The 11,222-nt window shown below is 40.6% G+C and overlaps 1 long non-coding RNA gene across 1 annotated transcript; it reads right to left on the bottom strand.

Moving 5' to 3' along the window:
- Positions 1 to 7,738: 7,738 nt before the first annotated feature.
- LOC147599984 (uncharacterized) lies at positions 7,739 to 10,888 on the bottom strand. The gene is made up of 3 exons (XR_015259154.1): positions 10,771 to 10,888; positions 10,089 to 10,158; positions 7,739 to 7,970 (listed from the first exon to the last, which is right to left on the bottom strand). It is a non-coding gene; the product is annotated as an uncharacterized LOC147599984 (long non-coding RNA).
- Positions 10,889 to 11,222: the final 334 nt, after the last annotated feature.

Here is an 11,222-nt window from a genome sequence, read left to right as displayed (position 1 = left end):
GGGGAAATGGTGGGAGTGGTGACTCTGGTGATCTTTAGAGAAAAAAAATAATGCAAATATGACTTGAAGATGAGCTCCATACACTTCCAGTTGTAAAACTAATTAGCAATCACAGAGTTCATCATTTACTGTATCAGATTTCTGCACTGCAAAAATACACATTTAAAAAGAGGTTAACAAATTGAACAATAAGATTAGCTGTCTAATAATGTTTTAATGCAAAAAGTATGTCAGAAAATATTGTTAAATCTGAATCTGGAAAGAAAAAACAAACATAGCAAACAATAGGCTGATTTGAGCTAAGAACTTTGAATACAGACTTAAATTGTTCAAGATACAACAGATTTTATTTTATTTCTATGATAGCATAATTTCATCCACAGTCTCTCATGATGTGAGTTACGTAAAAGTATGTATTTTGCGTTCTTAGCTGCTTTTTTTTTTGTGATTTGTGATTACTTCTCTAGGATTACGAGTACAGAGACTATTTCAAATGTCTCTTAAAATATGTGGTATTGCAAACAACGGATATAAAATGAGATTCACACACATAGCTTTGCTGGTGGCCAAGAACTGCGTTGCAATATGCCGGAAATCCAAACATCCTCCTACTCCCAGAGCCTTGCTGACAGATCTACAACAACTTCTTTCTTTTGAAAAAGCTACATACAGAATCAGAATAAGAAATAGAGAAGCCTGCTTATTCTGAGAAACTAATGTAATCTGTAAAATGGAAGGTTAAATATTCCTCATCAACATGAAAAATCACATTTCTTTTTGAAGGTTTTACAGTATCAGGTAACACCTAGATTATCTAAAATCCCCCCGAAAAAAAACCAGCAAGAGAAAATCTTGTCATCCTTAAAAAAACAACAACAGCAAACCCTTAGGATTAGTGTCATTGTTTTCTTGTAGAGCCTTTTAGACCTACAAATCATTGGGCTTCTGCATAAGTACAGGGGTGTGCATTAATGGAACTTGATCCACAAATAGAACCTTAGTTCAGCTGATCCTCCTTTGTTGAAAAACCAATTAAAAAAGCAAACACAAGGGAATAGAAAAACAAGTAACTTTTACAGGGATGTATTTTTTAAACAGCGCATCCTTTGCAGGAAGTGCTATATTCGATGCTACATATTTTAATTAGCTGTTTAGAAAATCAGGTTGACAGTGTCCTTTAATTAGTAGACATTGACTTATTCCACATGTATTATGGCATAGTGAATCTTATTAAGATAAATGTTTCTCTCTGAAGATATGAAAAAAAAATCCACTATCATTTGTTTGCTTACCAGATTGCTCACCATCAATACGGCTGCTATTTAAAATGATGAATTTTAGTCACATATTTAATTAGCTAATAGCTGATCTCACTGTAGGGTCTTGATCCTCCTTACATGTGTTCTTTCATCCTGAAAAAGTCTTTGGTTTTATCTTGTTTTTGAAGTTTTCATTTGAATTTGTCCTTGCTACTTTCTAATCTAAAATGTAGTAAATTAAATTATTAAAAATAAAAACTATTGTGAAAACATTTAAGGTTTTGAGTATACTTTTATACCTACTGTTCACTACAATTTATTGCTAGAGGCTATGAATTTAAAAAAACATTACAAGTTTTTAAAGTTAGTTTTTCCACTTGGATTGCTGCAGATATTTGGTTTATGAGAAAATTAAGTGCACTTTAAAAGGCTATTAACTAGCTTAAGATTTCAGTGCGTTTATGTACCACTGCTTGGTGTGCAGCCTTCGCACAGAATTCAAGTTGTTTCATGTCCGTAGTTGGAAAGTACAGCAAATACACTTTAGCCTATACTGTGTCAAGATGACTATTTAAAAAAAAACAACAAAAAAAGATGTCTTAATAGTGCTCACATGAAAGACATGTTTCGTGGACATCATTGGTTTGGAAGAGGAATTCTTGGGAGCTTCTTTAGTATGAGTTGTTCCTATTATAGGACAAATGGTGCTTCTTAATGCCCATGGATTATACCAGTGCGTAGAGTGACATTCAGGGAAAATATCCCTCTCTTCACAGAAGAGGTAGTATATGCCTGGCCTCTAAACCTCTTATTTTCCCTACAATTTGCAGAGGTTTGTCATTCCACCAGTACAAAGAAGATAAGCAAGAAGAAAATTAATAAAGCAGAAATTTCTTTGTTACGGAGACTGCATTTGAATGGTTTGTAATGGCAGGTATGGTGCTGCCAAGTAGAAACAATGGCAGAGATGCTGCAGAAGCTTGAGGCTTTCCTATGAATAACCTGGCAGCAATCTGGGGTAAGGTAGGGGGCTGGGTAAAGCCAGGCTGCCATCCATTGCAAAACGTCTGAAGAAGCCCTGCAAGATGCATTTGTCACTGAATTTGTAGCTACATGGATGTGTGTGTACCTGCCATTTAATTTCCATTAGTTCAACAAAATATGTATATAAATATCCCTATTACTTGTTAATGAACTTTCTTCAAAAGGACACTTTGTCAATGATACGAGTTCCTTGGAAACTGCTGTAGGCCAGACAGCTCAAAATCAGAGAATTTGCTCTGTGAAAGCAAAGGGCATGAGCGTGCCTAGAGCTTCACAGCGATGGGCTAATCATGTACCGCTGAACGGGGTGGAATATCCGTCAGGCTTGTTTGGCTGCTTTCAGTTTCCTAACAAATGCTGAACAGTAATCAAGCTTCAATCTCTATAGAAAACCGGCTACGTTACTTAAAGAAGAAGTATTCTCTGACCTCTGGAGCATGTTATTACTAAAAGAAGGGCATAATTGACTTTTTGCATACACCGTTATTTGTTCTTGCTGCTGTTGTGCCATAACAGCATGGATTATAAACCTTATATCCTAGTCATGCAGGCAAAACTCTTACTTTAGCCCTGCTGTTTAATTAGCTTTTACAATCGGACATTGTTTATATCCCAATAAATGTTGCCTGAGTAAAGACTTCCCCTTAACCAATTATACCAGATGTTTTTCTGTGAAGGTCCTAATTAAATAGCATCTATTCTTGTGTTGGTTTTAAATCCTGCCTATTGTGTAAATCTCTGTAAGAGTGCAGGGCTATACTGGGACACTTTACCAATGTTTCTGTCACTTTCTGGCTCACTGGCTGGTTGCAGCCGCTCGCTTTGGAAGTTCTTGCTTACTGTATGGGAGGAAGGTCCTGGTGGGTAAGGGAAACCAAATCAGTTCCTTGCTCTACAGTGGGCTTCTCAAGTGATGCTAAGTCCTGTGTGACCCCATGAGGATGGTATAACTTAAGGTGGACAATGGGGTTACTGCTCTAGTGTCCCATCCTGCATTTTCCAGGACAGAATTTTCAGCAAAGGTGGCATTTACTTGAAAGCCCTCCTCTACAGTCATTGTCAAGTTGCAGATACTGTGTCTGGTTTGTGAGCAGCTCTGCCACCCATTCTAATTTTGGCACACCCTCAGTATACTTGAACTTCAGTTCTCCGGTATAATGGAACATTACTTTCTGGCAGGTAAGATTTTAAGAGCTTTTATATTCCAGGTGCTATTTCTAGGAGCTGGTTCCTAAGTTGCCACCATTGCTACCACTTTTGTGTGTGCTCAAAATATGAAAAGGAAATCAGGTTCCTTTCTGTGGTATAGCAGCCACCATCCTAAGTGAGTCAATGAGCTCTCAGATATAATATTTCAATGCCATGTGAAAAAGTAGAAGGAGTGAGAGATGCATTAACAGGAACACTGTCTCACTGCCAATCCTTATGGGTCAGAGGATTAAGAAATACCGTAGGCCATCTGTGCTTCACCACATATCTTCCTTTAGAAGATAAACATGGTATGTAACTATATTTTTTACTGTGTACTTCCTTCATCCAAACTTCAAGTCAGTCTAATTTCATATTAATGTCTTAATTTTGAAATTGTCCTTGATTTCAAGATGGATTAGCTAGTAATTACATTAAATGATTTCTGCAGTTTCTGATCAAATACATATATACCTGTTAATTTCCTTAAGATCTGAATTTAAAGGAATTTTTTTTCTTCTATAGGACCACTAACTCTTGCAGGGAGGGGTAGACAGTTTGCATGCTGTGAAGGTCCCTGAAGCTCTAGAATGCAGAAGATGTTCTGGATGCAAAGTTTAAAATGTTCATGTAATTTTTTCTACAGATTCTATATTCAAGGTTGGGGACAGATAATGAGGTGTGATTATGTCTTACTGAATATCCACTTTTCAGCATTGCTAGTTATAACAAGGGAAACAACTTTGGTAATCACAGTTTTCAGGAACACCTAGAATTTGGTATTACTTGGCCAAAATACAGAGAAATTAAAGAAAAAGATGACATGTGTTTTATGTCTCCAAACCCATAAAGTAGTGATTTTAAAATGTTACTATGAATGTGGTCTTGGTGTAATGATTCTCTGTCGACACTAAAGCCAGATCTCCGCCTATCTCAAGATGGTCAGGCTGGAGTTTGGCACGGACGGCACTAGTCCCTGATCATCTTGCTAATCATCAGTTATAACCTTGTTCTTAGCGGCATAATGACCTTTTTCACTTGAGTTTTCATTGTTTTGCCATAGCAGATAGTATTTAGGACTAGATTCACCAATCAACGCTATTTCCTATACTCTTGAGGGAAGGTGATTGGTCTTGGCAGGCTCCATATTTTGATTTATTCTGTACTCTGGATTCCACAAAGAATGGCTCTGACTTGCTGTTATCCCTTTTCTAAGCTGTTTGGAGTGCTGCTATGGGCTTGAGTTTTCCTTATTGTACTATTATTAAAGGCCAATGTTGATAATGTTGAAAATGTTTTGCACTACAAGGACTTCTTTTGGTGGCACTGCATGGTTTATGGAGTAACTGGCAAGCCCACAGTGTCCCTGCACAAGTACAGTGCAAAAGCAAAAGGCGTAAGGTGAACTGGGACCTTGATGGCCAAACTTAACTACCAAAGGCAATCTACCTGCAGCCTTTGAATTGATTCCTTGGATTCTTTTAAAAGGAAAAAAAAAGATCATTGTTAGTCCACATGGCTTACATCAGCATAGATCTATTTCGTTCCTATCTGAACACTCATAGGCCTTGTATATGATAGGAGAAAAAGATGGTTCCTTGCCACTTAGCATGTGAAAAAAGTCCTAGAGAAGACAAGTGCACATTAGGGTGAGCCAACTGTTTACCATGATCTGCTAACAAATGTGAAAACTAAAAATGGCCCTTCTGCACTGGGATTTTATCATGTATTAGTTGCCATGTGTTAGCTAACAGAAGCTTATAGCAGTCTAAAGTAAATTCCTGCAATTTCAGTTTACCTCCTCTCTCCCAGCTGCCACATGTAATAATTGTCTCTCAGTGATTTGCTGCTCCTTTTTCTGTGCCACTGGAACCTTGAGAAATTGGTAACTAAAACCAAACAATGAATTTATTTTAAATGTATGGAACTTAACAAGTTCCATAAATCCATTCCTAAATCCAAGTTCCTAAATCTATTATGCACTCTCCTTTCCTCTAAAGAATTACATTTCAATTGGGGGCCCAATAATCAGTTTCAAGACAGCAAACAATTGTTCAGTTCAACCCAAATTAAGTTCTATCTTTCTCATCTTTCCAGATGTTCACTAGCTACATTAAAAGAATTTTAACAGAGTAGATGCTAAAAAGGATTAAAAGATAGAGAATTATAGAGTTTGTAAAATATTAAAATGCAATGCATAAAATGTGTCTGTATATATAAATCTAGGACAGAGTCTGGAAAATGTCCATAATGATACAGAAATATTAATGAAAAACTAATACTTACATATTAAATATTTTTCAGTAAATATATGAAAACATCGTACAAGTGTATATTTTAATTTCTAAGCATAGGTATAGGAATCACTGCCACCAGGACTGTATCAGGATCATGTAGACCCCTTGGAAACATCCACAAAGTAACAGCTTATTTAGCAGCTACATGATTTGAAACTATTTGAAAGTGCTTTCACTACTGAGAGCTTCCAGGGAAGAGTAGGGTTCCAGTGCAGAAGAGTTCTTTGGGCCCCTTCTCCCTGCCTCTGAATGGCACTGAATAGTTATTCTTGCATAGCATTACACTTCAGGTTTGAAATTCCTAAGCTGCCTTGATCCACATATTCAAATCCCAGGAGAACTGACTTAGGTCTTCATCTTTCCCAGATAAAGTGCACTTTTATTGTATACATGCATATACCTTTCTGATGGGAACTTCAAAATGAAGGCACTTTATTTCCTGAAAATAATTTTAAAATATCAGTTTTGTAGCAGTAAGCATTTGCTCCCGTCTGTGGGTAACGTTTCTTTTTCCATTCTGCACCCAGGTGGCAGTGACCTTTCTTTCCTTTCCTAGTCAAATGCAGGGTGTAAGTGTATGGTGGCACCCAGCCCTTGTCAAAGCTCTGCCCTGCTTAGAGGAATAGTGAAAGAGTGAGGAAGCATGTCTGAAAAAGTGCTGCATGGTTGCAGTCCCCTGCTTTTACAAGCTCAAAAGTGCTGGTGGAAGAGTGGAAAAGCAAGGTAGCGTTCAAAACCCTGGGGTCACAAATTGCTCACCTTCCGCAGTCGGTGTGGCTGTAATTTGCAGATTGGGTTCCTTCAGGCTGACAGTGTCTTTCTGTAGTTACACAATATTGATGCACATCCACGAGGACAATCGTTAGGAACAAACCATTCAAAATATCCATAAAAGGTAAAATTAAAAAAAAATATTTTCAGGAGTGAACTGAGATGATGCTCTGCCTGTATGGGCACAAATTCATCCAAGTTTTGTGATCACGGTGTCTCAAGTTTCATACCAGTTATCTCGGTGTAACTTTTTTACTATTTCTGAAGTCATGCACAGAATGAGAGAGACAGAGTTTGACTTTTCCAGACTTGCTCCATTTCAATTTTTCCTATACTTAGAAATAATACAGAAAACCCCAAAAGGTAATATTATTTTTGTATAGAACATCTGAAGTTATACTAGGCATGCTCAGAATACATTAAAGATACTGTCCTAACAGAAGAAATTTACAATCTGCTTTTGGATATTGCGTAACTAATGAGAGCAATAAATGCTGGAAGAAGAGAAAGAGTGGATCAAGGTTACAATAACAAGATTATAGAATTCCTCCACTATGTATGCATGTTTTAAAATTCACTTCAATTTTGCTACCTCAGCCTAGGCTTCAGTTTTTAATTTTGTCTCTCTTTTTTTCTTTATCAGATTTAATTTTCTGTCTGAATCCACCAGACCATAACATCCTGGCTAAAAACTCTGACCAGACTTTTTCTTTTCTTTTTTTTTTCTGTCTTTTATTTTGTTTTAAATTTGGGTTTTATCTACTCGGCTGGCACAGGCAAATCAAAGGCCTGTTTGTAGCAGAAACATTGCCATGGCCTTTTCTCTGACAGTTGTCAAAGTTGACAGAAAATATACTTGAATGCATGCACTAATTTATTCTACACAGGGAAAGTGATTAAAAAAAAAGTAATTGTATGATTTTTACACAATTACACTTGGATTTTTAAATTCCCACTTCGAAGCACCACACCATACCATATATGTGGTGTGTGAAACGCATGCAAAATTTGTGTTAATACTCTAACTTCTCATTCTCATCCAGCCTTAACAGTCACTTAAAAACGATTTGTGAAAAATCAATAATGCACCTTACTGGCTTTTTTTTTGGTAATGTATAAAAAAGGGTGGGTTTTTTTTGCCAATTTTTTAAGCACTCTGAAAATATCAGGATTGTAAAATTGGATTTTTATTGATTTTCTTGGAAGATCTTTGGGGTTTCGACAGATATGTATTGACAGCAGCCACCTCTAGTTGAATCGAAAGTATTGAATGTGAAATGCAAATCCTTCTATCTTCCACTGATTTGAATTATGTTAAAAAAAAAAGTTATCAGAAACCTTTTTTCCTTTCAGTCTTTTCTCTTGTGGTATTATGTTTTCTCATGTTCTTTAGTTACCGCAGTCTTGCAGGCTGCAAACAAAAGATAAACAAACAAAAAATGGAATATCTAATGTTTCAAATACAAGCACAGATACAAACAGTAAAACATACTCCTCAAGTCCTTATAGGTTGTAAATAAATAGAAAAATGTCACAAATCCATTTTAGAGAAATAATTTATTTCTCAATATTTGTAATGAAGGGAGTTGTCAGTCACATTAATTTTTATGTAAATTTACCTAAGCTGATGAATCATAACTGAATTATTGCCTAATCTTCCTGCTTTTGGCCAGCATTTGCATTGCCTCAATTTATTTTTATTTGTTTATATAATGGATTTTCAGAGTCCATTCCAGAACCCGTAACTAACACAGGGAAGCGAGGGGGCCTGGTTCAAGTCACTTTGAGTCCGACACAAGTAGTGGATGCAAGAGACAGATGAGGACACCACTGGTCACCATGACAGACAGTCGTCTTGGCACACAGCTGACTATTCATTATCATTCCTTCAGTAGACATCACAGCATAGGAGATTTTTAGGGAGGGATTTGAAGGAGGAAAATTAGGTGAGTGGGAGTGAGAAGCAGCAGCGAGGGAAAGCACGAAGGTGCTAGTTTGAAAATGTAAAAAGTAGAGAGTTATTACTGAATGAAATGTGTGGGGGGAAGACGTCGATTTCTCTGTAGGGTATGAGAAGATGATAGGGTGGGAATAAGCTGTAAAGAGCCACAAAAGTGAAGCAGCTTTTGCTTCCTAAGATTCCGAAGGGGGGGATACATTGAAATAACGAATATGGCTGAAACAATGAATGTGAAGATAACCAGGGCAGCAGTGCTTTGCAATGGTGTTCTGTTAGTCTTTGTTCTTTTGTGATGTTCACAATTAGATTATTAGCTTTGGGAGGGCAGGGACCAAAGGTGTGCTTGTAATGAGCACCTTAACATTTTCAGGTGCACTAAAAATGCATAAATAAAAATGAGCAACTGCTTCTCCTCAATACCATTTCCTTCATTCTCCAGCCCTTATTCTTCAAGTTACACCATTCAGTTCTCTTTCTATCTTCAGAAGAACTTTCCATATGAACTTTTCAGTTCTCTCTTGTCAAATTATCGTACTGTTTTTGGAAAGACTGCATATCATCTATATTTAACATCGTTTCAGCTTGGTGAGGTGACTATAATATAGCATTAAACACAGACTAAAAAAAAATTAGCATGGCATTTCTAGGTTTTTCAAGTATGTTAACTCAGAAAAGATAATTTGACTGAAAAAGTGCTTTCCCTCAGATGTTTTGGATTTCCGTAGACCTTCCTGCAGGTATCTGAATTGATTTAATAGAATGGCAGTTAGATGCAAAAGGCCTTTGGATTAGTATTTGTGGTCACCATAGAAGTGAGTCAGAGAAATGTGAATAAAGAGGTAATCTGAAGAACTGATATGGAAGGTTTCTCCACAGGCACATAATTCTTAGAAATTTACAGATGAAAAATGCTATAGGAGTATTAATAGATAGGAATGAAATATGGATGAGGGGACACTAAAGCTGGAATAGCAAGTAGAACAAAGGGAATAAGGGGATGTGGGGACACGATAAGAAACCAGATAAGAGTTGCAGATTTGGAGAGAACTGTCTAAGACCTGGAGGAAAAAAAAAAAAAAGGAAAGGAAACAACAAAAAAGGAAAGAAGAATGGACAAAGCTGCAAAAAACAGGGAGAGAGGAAGCAACTGACGCTATAGAAAGATACACGCATACTCCGTGTTTCACAGCTTTAACAGCCACCCAGTTTGGGATGCATTCGCCCCCATGTCTGACCATGTATGGCAAATATACGTGATTCTAGGCCTTGATGCTTGTGCTTATAACAAGCTTGAGCTTGTCCCTCACTTCTAGAGCCAGGAGTTTGTCTGCATTGAGGACATACAATGAAGCTTCTGCCTCAGTCTTGCGTTAGCGAGACACGCATGACCAGACCTAACTGGCTGGGTCTCTTGGGAAACGCACGCATAATTAGCCCCTCTGCACCAAAGACTCCATTGCTGTATTTGCCACATGGTGAGTGTCACCCAGTGGGCCTGCGAACACAGGCACACAGAAACCCTCCCGTCCCCAGGAAGCTTCCCTGTGTTTGCCATATGGCCAGGCTCACCTGCTAGGCCTGGGAGAAGGAGACAGACGGGCAACACTCACACAGATAATGAAGCTCCCCACTGGGCTGCCTTAAGAAATTAAAAAAAAAAAAGAAAGCAAACGTTGACATAACTGCCACATGACCAGACTCACCTGCTGAGTTTTTGGGCAGGGCAGGGTAGTCACACACACATGAATTTGCCATCTCTGCCCAAAGGGTGCCTCCTCCTAAAGCCTGTGCTCTTCCCCAGTGCCCGAGGCTGGAGAGATGCCCTCCCTGCCCCCCCTGCCCCACGAGTGACAGCACGGACCCCACACCCAAACAGGCCGTCAGGCCCCTCTGCCCCCCGCTCCCCTGCGGGCTATAAAGCTGCAGTCGCTCTTTGATCTGGGCGGAGGGGGCCGCGCACCCCCGTAACGAGCCTCTCCTGCTCGGGGCCCCGCCACTGCCACTGGGCCGAGGCGGCTCCCCGCGGGCGGGGGCTCAGGTACCGGGCTGCCGCCCCCTCCTCCGGGGTGCTGTTACTGTAATTGCCCAGGTAGAGCCGGTCACCGGGGAAAAGATAACGAGCCCTTTCTCCCCTGGGCGAGCAGCGCCTGCAAACACCGGCAGCGAGCGGCCCTGCGGGGCGGGCGGCGGGTCTCTGCTCACGCACGGTCCTTCCCGCCCCTCACGCAGCACCGCCTCCCCTCCGCCCCACCCGCCAGCACCGGGGCGACGGCGGGAGGAGGCTCTCTGCGCCCGCCGCCCCCGTCCCGGGCCCTGCCGGGCTGCCCGGGGCAGCGGGAAAGGCGTTCCGCGGGGATCGTCCGCCTGCGCGCCGCTCCCGCCGCCCCCGCGCCGCCATTACGGGCTGAGGGCGTACGGGGGGGGGGCGGCGCGGGACTCCCCCGGCGGTGACGTGTGTTGCCATGCCGACGCGCAGGCAGCGTCTCGCTCCGCGTGGGGGGGTGCGGGAGGGGGGGATGACAACAAATATGGCGGAGAGGAGCAGGACGGCAGAGACGGGTCAGTGCCAGCCGCAGTCGCCTGGGTGGGGGGATAGGGGGAGAGCCCCCCCCTTCTCCAGGGGCTTCTGGCCACGGAGGGGGCCTGCCTGGCAGTGGAGTGCAGGGGACGGAGCCCTTCGGTCAGGGGAAGCGGGGGGGAGGC

This window comes from Chlamydotis macqueenii, chromosome 8 (genome assembly GCF_036417535.1).
Source record: "Chlamydotis macqueenii isolate bChlMac1 chromosome 8, bChlMac1.mat, whole genome shotgun sequence".
NCBI lineage: Eukaryota > Metazoa > Chordata > Aves > Otidiformes > Otididae > Chlamydotis > Chlamydotis macqueenii.
The sequence above is the reverse complement of the archived record's forward strand: the minus strand, read 5'-3'. Positions and strand labels throughout refer to the sequence as shown.